Genomic DNA, 21,471 nt, shown 5'->3' with positions numbered 1-21,471 from the left:
TAGTCGTAGTATAGTACATTTTTTTCCGTTTTGTGAAGAGTACAGTTTCACTTTTCTGAACTTTTAAAGCAATTTGTCCCACTTTGGCATCCTGGCAGTAGCTGAATATTTTTGCAGCTTTCTGGAGATGGTATTTTATAGAAGATAACCCCATTATATGCGAAAAGTCTGAGGTTACTATTGTTATTGTCTTCAACGTTATTAATTTACAACATGAACACCAATGGCGCTTATTTGAAGTTATGTCTACATCTGTCGAAAACTTTCCAATCCAGATAAAGTATTGCGTCCTCCCTACCAAGGAATCCTGAGCCCAGCCAAAAAATTTTACTTCATACTCCATATGACCGTGCTTTCGATGATGAATGTAGGTCTGTTACTGAGCCAAATGTTTTTGGAAGTCAAGAAATTTCGCATCTACATGGCTGCGTTATCCACTCGGTCGTGGCTGATAACATTTCTTTCCAGTAAAGTCTTCTTTGACTGATGGGGCCAATTAAGTTAGAATAACAAGCAGCCAAGTGTTTAGAACACTAACAGTTTAACTGCAACTTTTATCACATTACATTAGTCATCAGTGGTTGCCTCTTACACTAGCGTCCGCAGCCCGTGGTCGTGCGGTAGCGTTCTCGCTTCCCACGCCCGGGTTCCCGGGTTCGATTCCCGGCGGGGTTAGGGATTTTCTATGCCTCGTGATGACTGGGTGTTGTGTGATGTCCTTAGGTTAGTTAGATTTAAGTAGTTCTACGTTCTATGGGACTGATGACCATAGATGTTAAGTCCTATAGTGTTCAGAGCCATTTGAACCATTTGAATCTTACTCTAGCAAAAACACTGTACCACATTATCCCTCATTTAATGACAGGTTCGTGTATATTTACAATAAACTGTGCCAAATTTTTTTTTCTTAGTCCCGTGAGACTCTATTCGTGAGTTTCGTAAGGCATTTTGAAAAACTGCGGTCATTGCATTTTCAACTGGCTTCATGGGCAGTGAGGTCTGGTATGGGAAGGGTAGATGCTTCTCTAGAATGCAATGTCAACTAGCCACTAGAACGAAATGTAGGGTGATGTTTCGTTAATAGTTACAACAGCGAAGCATATTTATGTACAGCTGTTTTGGAGAAGAGTCAGTTTACTGATATCCATCTTCATACTGGCCATTTCCTACATCTTTAGCAATATCAGCCGTACCTAACAGCAGATAGACCACAGGAGTTTTGCCGCTTAATAGTGTCCAGCAACCACAGTATTTCGGCAGTCAGACATGTAAAAGTTGTGAACACATATGACTATGTTGACGTGCCTGATCGCCGAAATGTTGTGCCCGCTGAACACTATGAAGTGGTGGTACACCTGCGGACAGAGAGGTCAACTAATAAGTGAGGAAAAACTGAAGAAGCACATACCTAACGGCAGATTTCGCCCAAGCAGAGCTTCTGTCACAGGATGGTATCTATGCCGGTAGATCGTACATTAGTAAAATGAGCTAGCGAACTAAATATTCGACGACCGTTGGAGTCAATCACTTCTTGCAAGTGTTGAGCATTTTCCTCAGAGAATGGAGTTGACTGTCACTGGCTTCATTTACTTGGTTTTTATTTTATCTAAAAGAAGACAGTAATGGAATGCATGAAAAGTTTTTGCAGTTGCGAATATGGACAACCATTAGCTCTATTATGGAATTGCGACAGTAAAACTTTGTGGCGGACCGGTACACGAACCCGGATTTCCCGCTTATTGAGAGAGGTCGTCTTACCATTAGGCACCCCAGCACAAATCACGTCCAGACCCAAACTTCCATATATCGTCAACCATGTACCAACAACTTGTACCAGTTCGTTCATTATGTATATTCCTGTACAGGGGAGACATTTTAATTGAAAGACGCTTGACCAGTGTCGGCTGAGATATACGATACTGCATTGCCCATGTTGTTCAGAACGGACATCATCCTTCTGAACAACGTAGGCACTGCAATATCGTAATAATGTGTAAGTAGGCTGTTTATGTTTTCTTATTGGCAACGTTACGTAGCGCTCTGTACGAAAATCACTGGCTGTGCTGTGTGCAGTCTGTGGCTAGTTTGCATTGTTGTCTGCCATTGTAGTGTTGGGCAGCTGGATGTGAACAGCGCGTAGCGTTGCGCAGTTGGAGGTGAGCCGCCAGCAGTGGTGGATGTGGGGAGAGAGATGGCGGAGTTTGGAAATTTGTAATACTGGATGGCATGAACTGATATATATATATATATATTATGATTATTAAGGTAAATACATTGTTTGTTCTCTATTAAAATCTTTCATTTGCTAACTATGCCTCTCAGTAGTTAGTGCCTTCCGTAGTTTGAATCTTTTATTTAGCTGGCAGTAGTGGCGCTCGCTGTATTGCAGTAGTTCGAGTAATGAAGATTTTTGTGAGGTAAGTGATTTGTGAAAGGTATAGGTTAATGTTAGTCAGGGCCATTCTTTTGCAGGGATCTTTGAAAGTCAGATTGCGTTGCGCTAAAAATATTGTGTGTCAGTTTAAGCATAGTCTTGTATAATTGTTGAATGGGGACGTTTCAAATGGAATGGTTGTAACTATTGTTCATGGCTACTGTTTTAATATCACTGATATCTTCAGTTGCTCTGTTTTATCAAGTGGGACCCTAAGCACCCGAGGTAGCATTGTTCTGAATTATAGTGCTATATGTTGCATCAGTGGCTGTTGGTTCCTGAATATGCCAGACTGTTGTTTCTAATTCATAATTGTAAACTCAAGTAACTTTATGCTTTTATTATTTTCATGTTTTACAGAGAAGGTGATATTTTATGCACACTGCGGAGTTGATTAGTCTGTTTCGTCACATACCGTCGAACAGAATGATTCAGTCACCGACAAATCTCGTGTAATAGACAACTTTGCCATTAAATGGCTGATCTGGTGAGAAAAATTGCTGCTGTAGGTTTTTTATGTGCAGCTAATAGGTCTCCTACATTATCACCCAAAGTCACGCTACCCTCCTGTTTATAAAATTAATTATTGAGTCAAAGTTACGTGACAGCATGAGTGTCAACAATTCTAGTAATGTGTATATTTCTGGTAACCTTAAATTTTATTTATTTACTTCAACAGTTACTGCAGCTGGTGCGTTTCTGCACAGAAGCAGTGTCTTTGGAGACAAACTATGCTTATGGTGGTATAATAATAATGGTTGCAAATCTAATTTTAAGAACGAAAATTTTCAGAATAATAAATGATTCAGAGAAAATGTGGAGATTATTTTGGAACCAATACCTCTCGGATGCACGTGCCCTCTATATTTGCAATTCACGTTTGTACATATGTGTAATTATAAGTGACACCCAAGCTATAACTAGAGCTGTGAAAAAAATTACCAGTTGCATCTTAACTGCCCCAATAACGTAATGTGCACCTTGCACACAGCTTGCAGAATAGCTGCTACTCATAACAGTCTCTGTCTCTTACCATAGTGAAGCAACTGCTAGTGTCAAGTACGTTGCTTTAAGAATAATCATGTAAACTTAACGTATAGACAGATCGTCACAGGTCGAGTTTTGTTTGTATTATTACTAGATTCACTCTGCAGACGAAAGCATCCTATTGTACATTTCCTTGTAGGAATTGTTTTCTTTATTATTAGTTTCACTATACGGACGAGAGCAATTGATACTACGTATTATTTAATTGCTCTGATAGCAATACTTTAAAAATTCTGAGCTGCGTTCTGCACCATTGCTATACACAAGAGATAAAGCAAATAGAAACAGTACGCGCGCTGATCTATCTGTACATTAATTCTTAACGCTATGTCCCGTGCTGGCGACGCCTGTGTTTATCAATTAGGTAAAAATTTTGCATGCCTTATCTGAAGGCTACCCTGAAACGACTCGAAACAAGATATCAAATTAAGTTAGGTCTAACGCTTCGGTAAGAGCTATTTGTAGCTATAAATGATGAAAAACTTTGTATGAAAATAATGAAATACAAGGAATTGCCTAAGGTCCCTGCACTATAGAATCAACGTCCTTTTATCTTCTTCAATCCACCATCTACTTCGTTGTACAATTTTTCACACGAAATGGACAGCACGAAAAATGTGTTGAAAAATCAGTGGTATTTCTTTATATGTGTGTGTGCAGTGCATACTGTTTTTGCAGTGAGCATTGAAAAGACTGAATTGATGTGTTGTGATGTATTGCATTAGAACTGCCATCATGAGCTAACTTCTTCCTTTTAGCTAGCCCTGTACACAATGCATAAACGCCTTGGAACTACATTTATAGACCAATATTTACTGACACAAATGAATTTATTCATTCTTAATCATATGATATTGAGACTTTCATTTATTTTTTAATTTTACAGCAAGTTGATTCAAGTATCATCATAAAATTTTAAGTAGGAGAATAAAACAACCAATCAATTGAGAACTGAGCACAGAATCATACACTTCTTGATATCATGTCTTGCACTGCAATTTCGCATCTCTACTGTTTCATGTGTACAGATTATCACAGATTTATCGGGTGTAATCTTTACTGTTGGCGGGTGGACGCTACTTTCACCTGGTGTCTCTCGTAATGTCTTCTCAGTTCCCACTGATCTCCAACGGCGCAGAATGGCAGATAGATGCTGTGATCTTACTTTCCTGGATATTCATCAGAGTCGTCGGATATCAAAGTCTACTTAAAATCAGATGTTAGTGTAGGTCCGTAATGTTTACTCTTGGTCGAATTTATTTTAGTGTCCTGCGGTGACTATAGGCTCTACTTCGTACATCGATACCGTCGCCAAAGAGCGTAAATGGTACTTAGTGGCACATTTAGCGCTGCTATGAGTGGTGTCCCCGACATACATTAAGAACCGTGATTGATATGTCCTGCAAAAATGAATTCAAAAGTGTGGTTTGCGGCGTTACTTTGACCATTTCACAGTGGTAAAATACTCTGGTCAAAATGAAAACCCAAAGAAGAGTGAGTCTTCATGGAGATAACTAGCCCTGGAAGATTTGTCTGTTATAAACAAAGAGTTGCTGTTTCTGACAATGTGTTTCTGTGGAAATATTTGCGGTCACTTACCCTATTTCTTCCACTTTTTCTCTTCTACATTCCATATTTGGGCACTAGTGCAGTCTCTGTATGGAACTTATTGAGGGTAGATGGTGCGGTGCGAACCACTTTCACAGTAAATACGAGTCCATTACACTAAGAATTAACCCTCCGTGTGCTGCTACAAAAAATAAAATGAAAAAGAAATAAGAAGTCTAAGCAGCAATGAAGTTATCTGAAAATACGACGCTCGTTTTCAGGAATTTTCCATCTGTTTTCGACAGAGTTTTTAGAACTTTTTGCATTTAATAGTATTGGCACTTAGACCTGTCATTACATCTGAAATAGAAGCCAGTTCCGTAGCTCCTTCATCAGTCTAGCGAGGAAGATGTCGCGGGATTCACGGGCTAGGCGATTCCGCTCGCCGTTCGCCGTTCGCTGGAGGCCGTACGCGGAGGCACGAAAGTTGAGTGTCGAGGCAACTGCCATCGTTCGACGGAGACCGGATGCAGCTGCGCGTCGAATATTTTTATATAATGAATCCGTTTTCCCTATTCACAGTGGTGACAGCAACAGCGACAACTGGCAAACTTTTTTAATTTCACGCGAATTCTAAATTTAAAATGAGAGTTGTCGTAGGGCAGGTGGCTCCCCCGCGCCTGGGACTTGCTGGCTCGCCCTTCACACTCCCCACCCACCCCCTTCCCCGCTACCACCACCACCACCACCACACGCCCCCTCCCCCACACCACACTGCCAGTCCCACCCGTAAACAAAAGTAAAAACCATCGGCAACTCACAGAACGAAAACCACTCAGAGCTTGTACATAACTGACATTTGGTCTCTCCGGCCCACGTATCTTTATTGTAACGATACTGCAGAAATGAAACTCGTTACCAGGGGTTCCCCTTGTGATTACATCACTTAATCATTGTCGCTTTTTGCTCGGATATTTTCTGTATCAAATAAAGGAAATGAAATGTCGCTATTGACTAGCTCGTGTAATTTGAACAGGGCTCCCCAAACTGTGTTCCGTAGGAAGTGAATGAATGCTTCACAAAAAACTATTAAAACATGGAATTTCTTCGACATTTTGACTGTACTATTTTTTTATTTTGTTATTATTTTATTGTTATTAATTATGATTTATGACTGAAATAATCAGTGAATAAAACAAGTTTTTCTCAATTTATAGTATTTTATTAACCTTCGAAATAAACAAAGCGTTTCATCAAAGTAAGAGAATTCTCGAACTGTTCCGTCAGGGGAATGTTTCTGAACCCCTGTTCCAGAACAATCTCATACTAGGTGCTTATACACTGGTGTTCATAAACATAGGTAAAAAAAAGTCCATATGAATATGGGTCCGAAAATTTTTCGTCAGAGAGTTAGGTAGGTCTATTGCTACTGGTATATGTGTTGTATGTAACACTGTACACTTAGAAATATTGCCCAAAGTGACCACCTCTCCTTCTACAATCCGTGCTTTTCCCTACTCTGCCGTAATTTCCAGCAGTACGTCTTGTTTCGTCAAATCTATTTTGGACATGCTTCCTCATAAATTTAGGTACAAGTGTTGAATACACTAAGCCACGTATAAAAATCCCTTTCTGGTGATCGGGCTGGCCATACTATGGACTCGCCTCGACAAATGTAACGATTCGGAAATTATTCATCGAGATATCAGAGAATTACTGGAGTAAAGTAAGGTGGACCATCATGATGTGGCAATCGCATACAACAGATGACACTTACAGGTACATTGTCAAGTAAATGAAACGCTTCATTTCTGCGAAACCATAGGTAATTTTGTCCATTAAGAAGTCGTGGGAAGAAATAGATATCAATAAGATTGATTCAACCCCACAAAGCGTTTAAGTCTGTCATGTTGTATACATGACGGTTTTCATACTTACAGATATGATTGTCATGATTATTGAAGACAGCATTATATGCAAATACAGCCCGACCAATGAACAGGAAATAAATGCATGAAAACAGCACGCTGCCCTGTAAAATATGTTGATAGAAAGTTCTTCTTGGCTGAAGATCTCCCGCATTCAATGCTTCCATCCGTTGAAGGCGATACGGGTGCACAAGGCTTCCATGCAGAAATTTCCATATGGTGACAAGACTAATGCCTTCTCTTCTTGTAGATCTTCTAGCTAGCTCAGGGTGTTGCGTCGACAGTATGACGAATTAGTTTTTCAAGGTTACAGCTTGGTACCCCCCTTGAACTCTCAACATCTGAATCCCTCCTCTCAGACGCTTCCGTCTCTCACAAACGTTGGTGGATTCGTGTTAACATTTTTGCACAAGCCAACTGCCTCACAGACTATCTTTCTGTGTAAACCTGACGTGCTGCTATCTTTTTACCATTTAACTCGCTGAATCCATCGCTTTTAAAGGTGATGGAAGTTAGTCCGAATATAACACATACAAGATAGTCACTCAAAACAAGCAGTTAATATCAAGACCATCTGTAAAGAAGAATCTCAGTAAAAAAAGGGTGTCTGAGGTACGTTGCCCAGTCAAGGGTTACTACAGCGAGCTCATTTCGCATCTCTCTAACGAAAAGTTTCCGGACCAATACTCGTATTTTTGTAATGCTCTGGAGTCAGGAAAACATCCCTACACTTATGAACTCCAATGCATAAACACCAGGTACGCTGTTTTAAGATTATGTTGAGATATTTCCTGAAGCGTTTTCTTCATCTTTCACACACGAGGGAACGGTGACCTAACGCCTTCGTATTCAAAGTTACAGATGACAGCCTTTTTTAATGACTGAATTAATATGTTGATCCTGGGCCAAATATTTATCATGTCCGTACAGGTTCAAAATAAACTCGTCTATCCGTAGCAACAGTATTTCGGCTTCCAATTTCCTCCTACGACAATACATCCTCAAGCCAGTTCTATCACAAAATTTGCTTACAATCGCTAATTTCGAAAAATGATGGCACGTACAGGCAGCTGCGTAAACATAACTAGTCCGTTTGGATATTTTGTGATTGAGCGTTTTTGGAAGTTGAGAACATTTTTAAGACCTTAATGTAATGTTATGTTTGACTCACGTACCATTTTTCGCTTTTACCCTCTTCATAGGTGTTTTGGTGAGCACCCTGTGCAGGTCACTGACACCTTGCATGCTTCAATCTGCTACTGGCAGGACACATTTCCTGCACGCTCTGTATATTAAAAACTATGCTGGTGAACTAGTGTCACAGTGTCTCAGACGGGACTGCAGTAAACATCGAAGTCAGATGCCTGCGTGAACATTTTCTGTCGACTTTCCAGTCGGTGTCTACTAAATTACTTATTTGTGATCTGTCTCTGTATGAAACCAATCAAACAAGTGGCATCTCTAGGAGTACAGGTAACCTGCTGTACGAATACTGTGGACTCATCTTAGTGTATGTATGAAATCATTCAAACAAGTGGAATCCCTAACAATGCCAGGAAATTTCTGTACGAATACTGCAGGACTCACCTTAGTTTATTGCACTTTTTCGGCGCTGCATCCTTTGCGAGTCTGTAAAATGTTCAGATATCGGCAGCAACGGACACATATGAAAAAAGTTATTTTCCTGACTCCAACAAAACCGAAATGTAATGAGTTCTAACACTAACCTGTGTCCTATTAAGAGGCTATACACTCAGCTTTGATAATATAGTTATCAACTATTACTAGACAAAGCTCAAGGTAACACAGACGTGTTCGGAGATCATATCTGAGCAATGATTGATGATTGTCTTAACCCCATTAGGTACTCCAGACTTTTAAACGAAGTTCATATACCATCAGCGGCGACGTTGATGTAACCGATATTAAACACAGTTGTGTTTATAAGAATGCAATATGAAGAACAAAAAAAATTTTACTGCTGTAACTTTTTTTAATTGATTTTCGCCATAGCTTAATTTACAAAAGTCTTTGTAATATTATTCCAACTTTTTTCATATAATGGAAGTGAGCAAATCGTTAAATGTATTTGAGCCGTGCATGGCTCGTGTTCATTCCGTTTATTGTTTGTCATCTTCTATTACGGTACTGCCGCCTCGTTTTCTTATTCCATTTACTGGCGTCACTAACTTCCTGCATTACTTGCCACAGCGTATGGGCGTATCGATAAGTGCACTTATGTACCATCTCTGGAGCGACCGATAGTATTTCCGGCTCGTCGTGTGTCTGGGAGTTCATTCGGAAACGGACCAGCAGTGCTGTCGGGACGCAAAAGCAGTGAAGTCAGGGATGGAGCCCGAGCGAGGTCCGCACAGACGGTACCAGCGGGAACGACCGTTAGTTGGTCGTTCAGTCGGTAGACTCAGCGGTGGCATGTACGTGGGTCGGTTCCTTCCTATGCAGAGTTGTCGGTTGTGTTCCCTCTGCATGGTTGGATCCGAGCCAGTGTCTCTGGGACGTTGTCCGTTCGAATGAAGTCAGTGAGTTGGATACGCACCAGCAGTACAGTCGCGACGGAGAAACAGTCGTGGACGGACCAGCAGTCGAGTCTGTCGGTTGGCGTGGAGCAGCAAGCAAGCCCCTGTCGGGCGGAGTCGGGCTGGAGCTGCTGGCGGCACGCATGCGCGGTTCGAGTGTCAGGTGCTGCTTGCAAGTGCTGCGAAGTTTCGTCGCCCACCGATCTTGGACATGAAAGATGAGTCCTAGCTTAACTTTCTATCGAGCCTCAACTACTTACATTTCTTCGTTTGATTCTGTGTGTCTTTGTATTGAACCCTTATGGTCGTCTTTCTGGTTGCATAGAGCGGAACTCATTTGATTGATTGGTCGATCACTGTGTGTCGGTTGGGTTGCCTTCCCATTAGGGATTGCTGGTCAGGCTGCCTATCTCGCCTAAGCGGGTATTAGTGTTACAATTCCAGGCCGAACCTTGGAAACTTCTGAGCGCCTTTCCTTGTGTGTTATGTAGAAATTTCGCTGTTTTGATTTTAGTTATTTGGTTGGTGTGTGGCCTTCAGCCGAATTTTAATGTTTCTTAAATTAATATCCTTGTCTTGCCCTTAAGGCATAAGATTGTTATGCTTTTGTTTTAAGATAAGGCCTTCTGCATTTTGATTGAAATTCTTATTATTGCCTAATATGCGGCCTCCAGCCACGTTCCAATAAAATTAAATTGCTTAGGCCTTGTGTCTTGGATTTTGAGTGTGGCCGATAGCCATGTAAAGTTAATCAAGGGAGGTCGATTAAAGTTTAAAGTGTTTTGCATCTTTGTTCTAATATTGTGTGTTGATAAATAAAGTTTGTATGTTGAGTGCAACTGACAGTAACCCTTTTTTTGGCCCCTTTCCACAACCTAACCCGCTCTGGCCTGTTAGTGCAGGCGTTTCATTATTCATAATTATTGCTCAAAAATGTTAAAATGTGTGTGAAATCTTATGGGACTTAACTGCTATGGTCATCAGTCCCTAAGCTTACACATTACTTAACCTAAATTATCCTAAGGACAAACACACACACCCATACCCAAGGGAGGACTCGAACCTCCACCGGGACCAGCCGCACAGTCCATGACTGCAGCGCCTTAGACCGCTCGGCTAACCCGCGCGGCTAATCATTGCTATAGTAACATTTTGATAATACGATATATTGATAATTTTTACTTTTGGACCGCCTAGTTACAATTGAATTAAACACAATTTTCTTGCCACACGCTGGTCGCCTTTATTCTCTGCAAAGCATATTCTGTGGACTGGAATATTCATATATTTTTAATGTTTAGTTAACATTTTGGGGCAATGTATATATAAGTTATGAACAGCTCCAGTGGTTGGCTTTTTAATGACATAGCAATTTTTTAAATTCAGCTTGCAGGTTCCGTGCATGATTTTCTACATGTTATATTTTGGTTCCATTTCTGGAGCTGTTTTTCTTCTTAGAATTCCCAATTGGTTTTTTTTGTTTTGTTTTTCACACTTCCCAACACTAGGAACTGGTTTGTGTTGTCAACTGTGGGATTTTATATCCAAAGATCGAATGTTATTCCCCCAACTTTCGAGTGTAATGTTTGAGATATCTGCCATGTGTGTGTGTGTGTGTGTGTGTGTGTGTGTGTGTGTGTGTGTATGGGTGTATGGGTGGGTGAACAAAAGGTGAAGAAGGAAGGAGGGAGGAGAGAGAGAGAGAGAGAGAGAGAGAGAGAGAGAGAGAGAGGAAGGTATGTATTTCTTTCAATGTGGCTGTATGTGCAAGAGGGATGATTTTTATCTTATCATTTCTTTTATTAATTGTAGTAAGGAGTCTGTACAGACGTGTGTTCGTTCATTTATCACATGTTTCTTCTCAGCAATGGCTTCCTCGATTAGGAAATTTCCTTGAATTTGTAATAGGTATTTGTTATGGTTGTTTATTCTCATTATTTTCAACTCGTGTTCCATGTTTGTAGGATAGTCATCACATTAACTTTCTAAATACGTATTAAGTCGTTTACAAGAAATACCAATTAATGAAGAGACAATACATGTCGACAAAAGGAAAGTTTTTTGTATCAGAGAGCCACAAACAAATAATAAGTGAGATGTTGCCTCTTATGTGATCAACAAAATTTAGGAGACAAATTTAAACAAATTATCTGAATGTAGTACAACCTTGTATGTCGGTTTCATTGCAGTCCATATTGTGGTATTAAATAAAGTGCATCTGGACACACACCCTTGCTCCTACTCGCAGCATTGCCGCTCTGTTCACATTTGTGCACCACCGTCTTGGCACTGATCCGTCACCTTTTACAATGATAAGTTTAGTATTACTGTACTACTCTGCTTTAAGAACAAAAGAATAAGCATGGGTTGCAGTAGTTGACTTGCTTAATAGCTTCCGTTGTACGCGACGCTGAACTTTGCTTCTTCGGCGCTTGACAAATTGTTGTCTGGTTGTAATTTCCATGCCAGCGATAGTTTCTTCCCATTATACATCGTAACATTACTATACCATTTAAAAGTTTCAGGGATTAAATATAGTAGCTGTAATCTCTTACTGTAAGAGGCACACATTTGATTTATCATAAAATCTCGCTCTTCGGGTTTGTCATGTACTGACAAAGTTACTCTCAGCTAATATCACAAACGCTGTATGAACATGTTAAAACTAGGAGACCGTACATTACTATATTGATATGCTTTCCCATTCTTGCTCCAAATGTGCACATGTAAGATTTCATCCGTAACCAAGAGCATTTTCAGTGGTCTATCTTGCATATTCGCTCAAAACAGTCCTTCATGTAACGAGCTGTTTTCAGATTCTTTTCGAGCCCTTCCCACATCGCCACAAGAAATCCCGACTCGGGAAAATCCTATTGCTTGTCGTGCATTGACTACAGCGATAAAAAAAAATGTTGCACATCAAAAGCCAAGCGACGTCTTGATACTTATCGCATTAATTTGTTAATTTCATATCACATGACTTACCGGCTACACATCCATTTATTTCATAGAAGCTAGTGATGATAGTCTTGCTTTCGCGTTAAAGCTATGACATTTACAGAATTCTTCTTAACAGTCATCTTTTTACTTCTGTTTTTTTAACCATTCTTTCTACGAAGAAACTTTCACAGTCTTTGGATTAGTGTTTCAGGCTGTCTGTATTTTCAACGATAACTGTAAATACTAAATATGATGGTTCTTTTAGGATGTGAGTCAATACGTTACTGGTTACCCAGTTTACAGCTTTGGTAACAAGTGCTTCACATTTATCACAGCCACTTTCCAAATGTGAAATTTGCGCGATTAATTTTTCACTAACAAGAACCAAAATATTTTCATCTTTCGGAAAAGAGGAGACTTTAATATGTCTTTCTCTGTCGTATAGTACAACCTTGCAAACAACAGACAAACCCGACTGCTGAATGCAATTCCAAGTAAGACGAAATGACATGCTAGCGCAAGCAATTGTAGACACTACTACTACTACTACTACTACTACTACTACTATTAAAGTTCAGAATGGTTCAAATGGCTCGGAGCACTGCGGGACTTAACAGCTGAGGTAATCAGTCCCCTACAACTCAGAACTACTTAAACCTAACTAACCTAAGCACATCACACACATCCATGCCAGAGGCGGGATTCGAACCTGCGACCGTAGCGGTCGTGCGGTTCCAGACTGAAGCACCTAGAATCGCTCGGTCACCCTGGCCGGCTATTAATGTTCGCAAACATTTCGAAGGTGCTCAAAAGAACAGCTCTTCGAGCCTTAAGATCTGACTTTAAATTGGTGGCGATGTTGAGCTCCGTCACGGTTTTCTCCCTTGTACGAACATAAAAAAGCACTAGGTCCAAACAGACTGCTGTTTCGTCATAGTATCTTATTGTTTCTTGACATATAATCTGAATATTAAACCTGCTTTATTTTCCTATACCAGACTAATAAATTAATATATCCTTCAGCGATTTCTGACATTTGTTTCTTGTCAAGAAATGAAGACATCGCATTATACATTCAAATACGGGAGACACCCACTGTAAGTGACGCACTGTACGACAGACTTTAACTGTCTCTAACAATCCGGATTCAAAACGATACAGATGCTAAACTATGGAGATATTTTTGCCGTGAACCTCATAATACACTATGCGGGCGCTATTGCTGACTGAAGACAGTTGACTCAGCAATATTACTTCAGTATTTACTTCATTGGTAGATTAATAATTGTAGATATTAGGAGCAAAATGTTTTTAGATTGATTAGTACTTCCAAGTACAGGGATACAATCATTGTACTATACGAAAAAAAGACGTAAATTAGTTACAAACTAAGGCGTGCAGACTCTTTAATCAATATTTAAACGCCAGTACAAACATTAAGATTTACGTTATGACTTGTTATATATGCCTGCTATCATAGACAAAGATGTGACGCAGACGAATAGCGAAATTCTGCATGACTGGCTAAAGTGTCGGAACATCGATGTTGTCGATGACCTCCTGAGTGGCTGTTTTTAGCTCAGAAATGGTTTGGGGTTATTGCTGTACACCTTGTCTTTTATATAGCTCCCAAAAAAGGAGTCGTATGTATTCAGATCCGGAGAGTACGGAGGCCGATCGAGGTCCACGCCAGTGGCCTCTGGGTACCCCAGAGCCAGAATGCGGTCCCCATAGTGCTCCTCCAGGGCATCAATCTCCTGCTTCGATAGGTCGAGCTCCGTTTTGCGTGAACCACATCTTGTCGACAAGAGGGTGAGTTTCGATAATGGGGATCAAATCATCTTCAAAAGCCTTCACGTACCGTTCGGTAGTCACCGTGCCATCAAGGAATATCGCACCGATTATTTCGTGACTGGGCACTGCACATCACACAGTTGAGGCTGAGGAGACTTCTCGATCGCAAATACCCCAAATGTACCAATTTTGCTTTTTGACATACCTATCTAAATGAAAATTGGCTTCGTTGGTAAACCAAACCATACATATGCATACTAATTCTCATCTTGCCCGGCTGCCAACCGTGAAGTTTGAACGTCGTAACACAATCCGTTCAGAAGTTATGACGACGTTATTTCATATACTGCAGTTCAGTAATTGTCACACTATACATGTGGCAAACGCAAGCAATTAATTTTTATTTCCCCTTGCAGCAGGTCAGGCGCTGAAATGTAGACACGTAGACCCAAAGTGGTTAGTCTAAACTGAAAGGCATAGTACATTTAGTAGTGCAGTTATGACCATGCAAAACACATCACGTCGTAAAGTTTGTGACGTGGTCGTGGGAATACTGTCCGACGCATAGGAAAAACAACCGACACACTGATATGTGTACGTATTAAGGCTCAAAATGGCTCTGAGCACTATGCGACTTAACTTCTGAGGTCATCAGTCGCCTAGAACTTAGAACTAATTAAACCTAACTAACCTAAGGACATCACACACATCCATGCCCGAGGAAGAATTAGAACCTGCGACCGTAGCGGTCGCTCGGCTCCAGACTGTAGCGCCTAGAACCACACGGCCACTCAGGCCGGCGTACGTATTAAGGTAACACACATAAAAGTATCTGCAGTCATACCTTTCACAACCCGTATAATAAAGGAGTGTTTAGAGAGCTGACTGCTTGCTGAAGATACTTACGATAATTTTGTACTGTAGTAGGACAATTTTCCGGTATGTTTTCTGAAGTCTTTAGAAGTACGTCACACTCCCAAACTCCGTGTCTTCATGGATTCGGAATAGTGATATTATTGATCTACGCGCTTCGAGTACTACAGCTCGACTTCCAACATTATTGTCTAATGGTAGCTATTGTTAAGGTCGATTTCTTGGGGAAGCACATCAGATATCGACTTTCTAGCACGGCGTGCCGTTAGATTGTAGCGCTGCAGGAGGGAAGGCACACAGGCGAGGGCCGTTGAGACGCGATCCGCTTAAGAGCCGAGAGCCCTCCGCAATGCCGGCAGCTGCCGGTGGCCCACTCCTCCTCCTCCCCCCCTGCGGGTCCGGGGTAAGAATAGGCCCGAGGTATTCCTGCCTGTCGTACGAGGCGACTAAAAGGAGTTTCAACCGTTTCGGCCTTCCATGTGATGGTCCCCCTTGGGGTTTGACCTCCATTTTTCTAAATTTCTACAGAAGTACGAGCCTTTCGGGGAAGGACACCTTACGTGGTGTACCATTGGTCCTAAGTGCACTCAGACCTTGGCACTCAGCATTGCACCGGCGTTGTAACCATACCCACTATTACTCAAATTGGGCCTAAACGCCTTTTGGGTTGTCCCAGTTACGCCCATAGTGCGTCTCCATCTGCACCAGCGATCATGATGGACTTTCCATGGCACCAGAAATCCAGCACGGTAGCCAGCCCGTTGTGGTGGGGTCGCCATGTACCCTCTAGCTTGTAGCCCCCTGACAACACAGGGATCGTACTGCCGATACCTGAGCTGCACCCTCCCCACGTCGGCCAAGGAGTAGATGCCCGTCCCCTTGGGGCATCAGGACTCCCGGCAATGGTCATCCTGCCAGGTGGCCCTTGCTGCGGCTGGGTGGCGCCCGTGGGGAGAGCCCCCAGTCGGAGTGGGTGGTATCGGGGCGGACGTTTCGCAGATGAAACGTCACCACGTATCGGGTCGTTCTGCGGCCGAGTCTTTCAAAAGAAAAGGTACCGTTTCTAGTTCTGGTTCTCCTGCCCCTTCCTCCTTGGCCACTCCATGGGAGGAGGGACAGGCCCGCCGGCTTGGAGCGAAGTACTTCCCCCGCTATTTGGTCTGTTCTCGAACCGATGGGGGGACATTCGCCACCTCCAAGCCCATGTTCTTTGTTCAGCACATTGAGGACATCTTCGGGGAAATCGAGGCTCTCAGCAAGATGCGTTCAGGGTCCGTTCTTATCAAGACCACGTCCGCCACACAGTCGGCGGCGCTCCAGGCGTGCGACCGCCTAGGGGACATCCCAGTCTCCATTGTCCCACATCTTGCACTCAATAGGACGCAGGGGGTTATTTTTCATCGTGACCTCCTGCTACAATCTGATGAGGAGCTCAGGGCCAACCTGGAGCGCCGAGGCGTGCATTTCGTCCGGCGAGTCCAGCGCGGCCCCAAAGACCGTCGCATCGACACTGGGGCCTTTATCCTTGCCTTCGAGGGGGACGTTCTCCCGGAGAAGGTAAAGGTAATGTGCTACCGGTGTGACGTGCGACCCTACGTTCCACCTCCTATGCGCTGTTTTAGGTGTTTGCGCTTTGGGCACATGTCGTCACGGTGTGAGGCTGAGCCCCTCTGTGGCGATTGTGGACGTCCTCTTCGTGAGGAACATACATGCACCCCACCACCTCGGTGCGTTAATTGCCCCGCATATCAGAAGGAGAAGAAGATACAAGAAATCAAAACTTTGGATCGGCTGTCTTATTCTGAGGCCAGGAAGAAGTACGACCGCCTCTATCCCGTGCCATTGACCACTTCGTTTGCCTCAGTTGTGTCCACTCCTTCCGCGGTATCCTCACCCCTCTCCTGTCCCCCCTCCGCCTCCTCCGCCCATCAGGGGGCTCTGCCTCCGCCTCCCAAATCCCTCCCTTCCAAATCCTCCCCCCCCCGTGGCCCCCACCCCCTCTGCCCCAGGGGCCACCCTTCCTCCTCCTTCTCCCCACACGCCACCTGAGAAGCGATCCTCTTCTCAGGCGTCCATCGGGGAAACGCTCCGGACCCCGGCTTCCGAGGTCCGGCGTTCCAAAACGGACCCCGCGCGTGAGGACCTTCTTCGGGTCCAGCCCACCATCCCTGTGCCTCCTCGGCCTTCCAAGAAGGCCTCCAAGAAGAAGTCTCTATCCCCTTCTCCACCCCGGCGCGTTTCGACTGACGCTCCATCCGTGAGTCGCCGCTCCCGGCCGTCCTCAGTTTCGCCGGGACGCTCTGCTGCCAGGCGCTCAGCTGGCCTTTCGTCGGCAAATGATGCTGCCCCTCCTACACCATCAGGGACAGCGGCCGCAGCTGGCGACCAGTCGATGGAACCGGATCCGCCTCCCGTCTGTTGTAGCGTTGTTCCCTCGCAACCTGGCCCTCCGCGGCCGTCGAGGTGACCAGCCCTTCCCCCGTCTCGTTCCCCCGACTTTTTGACTAGCGATGGCGTTGTTTCATTGGAACATAAGAGGTATTCGATCTCATCGGGAGGAATTACAACTGCTCCTCCGCCTGCACTGTCCGCTCGTCCTTGGACTCCAGGAAACCAAGTTACGCCCGACTGACCGTATTGCCCTTAACCACTATACCTCGGAGCGGTATGACCTCACCCCTGTGGACGGTGTCCCAGCTCATGGTGGGGTCATGTTGCTCATTCGGGACGACGTCTATTACCATCCCATCCCATTGACCACCCCACTCCAAGCAATAGCTGTCCGCATTACTCTTTCTGCTTTTACTTTTTCAGTTTGTACCATCTACACTCCACCGTCGTCTGCTGTTAGTCGGGCTGACATGATGCACCTGATCGTTCAGCTTCCCCCGCCGTTTTTATTGTTTGGCGACTTCAATGCCCATCATCCCCTTTGGGGCTCTCCTGCATCCTGTCCAAGAGGCTCACTCTTGGCAGATGTCTTAAACCATCTCAATCTTGTCTGCCTCAATACCAGCGCCCCGACTTTCCTCTCGGACTCCACTCATACCTACTCCCACTTGGACCTCTCGATCTGTTCTACCACTCTTGCCCGTCGGTTCGAGTGGTATGTCCTTTCTGACACCTATTCGAGCGACCACTTCCCCTGTGTCGTTCGTCTCCTGCACCACACCCCATCCCCACGTCCTTTGAGCTGGAACATACTGAAAGCTGACTGGGGACTTTACTCATCCCTGGCGACCTTTCCGGACCACGATTTTCCCAGTTGTGACAGTCAGGTCGAATACCTCACGGCTGTTATCATCCATGCTGCTGAACGTTCCATTCCTCGTACTACTTCTTCACGTCGCGTTTCCGTCCCCTGGTGGAACGAGGCTTGTAGGGACGCTATCCGTGCTCGACGACGTGCTTTACGCACCTTTCGCCGCCATCCTACGCTGGCGAATTGTATTGAATACAAACGACTCCGAGCGCAATGCCGTAGAGTAATCAAAGACAGCAAACAAGCTTGTTGGGCCTCTTTCACCGGCTCCTTTAACAGTTTTACTCCCTCTTCCGTCGTTTGGGGTAGCCTGCGCCGGCTGTCGGGCATTAAGGCCCACTCCTCGGTACCTGGCCTGACCTCAGGTAATGCGGTCTTTGTTGATCCGGTGGCTGTCTCCAACGCCTTTGGCCGCTTTTTCGAGGAGGTTTCAAGCTCCGCCCATTACCATCCTGCCTTCCTTCCCAGGAAAGAGGCAGAAGAGGCTCGGCGACCTTCCTTCCACTCGCTGAATCTGGAAACCTATAATGCCCCCTTTACTATGCGGGAACTCGAACGTGCACTTGCACTGTCCCGGTCCTCTGCTCCGGGGCCGGATGACATTCACGTTCAGATGCTGGCACACCTTTCTCCGGCGGGCAAAAGCTTCCTTCTCCGTACCTACAATCGCATCTGGACCGAAGGTCAAGTCCCCATGCGTTGGCGTGACGCCGTTGTTGTTCCTATACCCAAACCCGGGAAGGATAGACACCTTCCTTCTAGTTACCGCCCCATTTCTCTTACAAGCTGTGTCTGTAAGGTGATGGAGCGCATGGTTAATGCTCGGTTAGTCTGGATTCTTGAATCTCGATGGCTACTTACTAATGTCCAATGCGGCTTTCGTCGCCGCCGCTCCGCTGTTGACCACCTCGTGACCTTGTCGACATTCATCATGAACAACTTTTTGCGAAGGCGCCAAACGGTAGCCATGTTCTTCGACTTGGAGAAGGCTTATGACACCTGTTGGAGAGGAGGTATCCTCCGCGCTATGCACAGGTGGGGCCTACGCGGTCGCCTGCCCCTTTTATTGATTCCTTTTTAACGGATCGAAAGTTTAGGGTACGTGTGGGCTCCGTATTGTCCGACGTCTTCCTCCAGGAGAACGGAGTGCCTCAGGGCTCCGTCTTGAGCGTAGCCCTTTTTGCCATCGCGATCAATCCAATTATGGATTGCATTCCATCTAATGTCTCAGGCTCTCTCTTTGTCGATGACTTCGCGATCTACTGCAGTGCCCAGAGAACATGCCTCCTGGAGCGCTGCCTTCAGCGTTGTCTAGACAGCCTCTACTCAATGGAGCGTGGCAAATGGCTTCCGGTTCTCTGAAGAAAAGACGGTTTGTATCAACTTTTGGCGATATAAAGCGTTCCTTCCGCCATCCTTACATCTCGGTCCCGTTGTTCTCCCATTCGTGGACACAACTAAGTTTCTAGGGCTCACGTTGGACAGGAAACTGTGTTGGTCTCCACATGTCTCTTATTTGGCGGCCCGTTGTACACGTTCCCTTAATGTCCTCAGAGTTCTTAGCGGTTCATCTTGGGGAGCGGATCGCACTGTCCTGCTTCGCTTGTATCGGTCCATAGTCCTATCGAAGCTGGATTATGGGAGCTTCGTCTACTCGTCCGCTCGGCCGTCCCTCTTACGCCGGCTCAACTCCATCCACCATCGGGGGATACGTCTTGCGACCGGAGCCTTCTACACTAGTCCTGTCGAGAGCCTTTATGCTGAAGCTGCCGAGTTACCGTTGACCTACCGGCGCGACGTACTGCTGTGTCGGTATGCCTGCCGGCTGTCGTCTATGCCCGACCACCCCTCTTACAAGTCCTTCTTCACCGATTCTCTTGACCGTCAGTACGGGTTGTATGTGTCTGCCCTGCTGCCCCCCGGAGTCCGCTTCCGTCGCCTGCTTCGACAATTGGATTTTGCCCTCCCTACCACCTTCAGAGAGGGTGAGAGCCTGACACCACCTTGGCTCCAGGCCCCGGTTCATATTTATCTCGAACTCAGCTCACTCCCGAAGGATGGTACTCTGGCTGCAATGTATTGCTCACGGTTTGCCGAACTTCGTGCTCGACTTGCCGGTCACACCTTTATTTACACCGATGGCTCCAAAACTGACGATGGTGTCGGCTGTGCCTTTGTCGTCGGGGCCGCCACATTTAAATACCGGCTCCTCGACCAATGTTCCAGCTTTACGGCCGAGCTTTTTGCTCTCCATCAGGCCGTTCAGTATGCCCGCCGCCACCACCATTCATCATATGTACTCTGCTCTGACTCACTCAGTGCTCTTCAGAGCCTTGGAGCTCCCTATCCGGTCCATCCCTTGATTCAACGGATACAGCAGTCCCTCCACTATTTCGCTGATAACGGTGGTTCTGTCAGCTTTCTGTGGGTTCCCGGACATGTGGGAGTGCCTGGGAATGAGGCTGCAGATGCTGCGGCCAAGGCTGCAGTCCTCCTGCCTCGGCCAGCCTCCCATTGTGTCCCGTCATCCGACGTTCGTGGGGCTGTCTGTAAGAGGCTTGTGTCGTTGTGGTGGGATGCTTGGTCATCCCTCCAAGGAAACAAGCTCCGGGCAGTGAAACCGCTACCAACTGCTTGGACAACATCCTCCCGACCATCTCGGCGCGAGGAGGTCCTTCTGACCAGGTTGCGGATTGGGCATTGCCGGTTTAGCCACCGCTACCTTCTCTCCGGTGACCCAGCCCCGCAGTGCCCTTGTGGTCAGGTATTAACAGTGCGCCATGTTTTATTGTCGTGTCCCCGTTTTAGTCAATTTCGTGTTGTCCTGTCCCTGCCATCTACTTTACCGGATGTTTTAGCTGATGACGCTCGAGCAGCTGCTCGTATTCTGCGTTTTATAACTTTAACTGGCTTGTCCAAAGACATCTAATCTTTTTACTTATTTTGTCTGCATCTTTGTCAGGTCCTTCTTGTGTCCCCTCCGTCCCCTTGAGTTTTACCAGATTCCTTGTGCTTTAACAGCAGTGACTGGGCGCTAATGACCTCAGCAGTTGAGCGCCCTTAAACCCAACCAAAAAAAAAAAATCCTCCTCCTCTTTGTGGCTGCTG

This window comes from Schistocerca cancellata, chromosome 8, assembly GCF_023864275.1.
Source record: "Schistocerca cancellata isolate TAMUIC-IGC-003103 chromosome 8, iqSchCanc2.1, whole genome shotgun sequence".
Lineage (NCBI taxonomy): Eukaryota > Metazoa > Arthropoda > Insecta > Orthoptera > Acrididae > Schistocerca > Schistocerca cancellata.
This window is presented reverse-complemented; position numbering follows the sequence as displayed.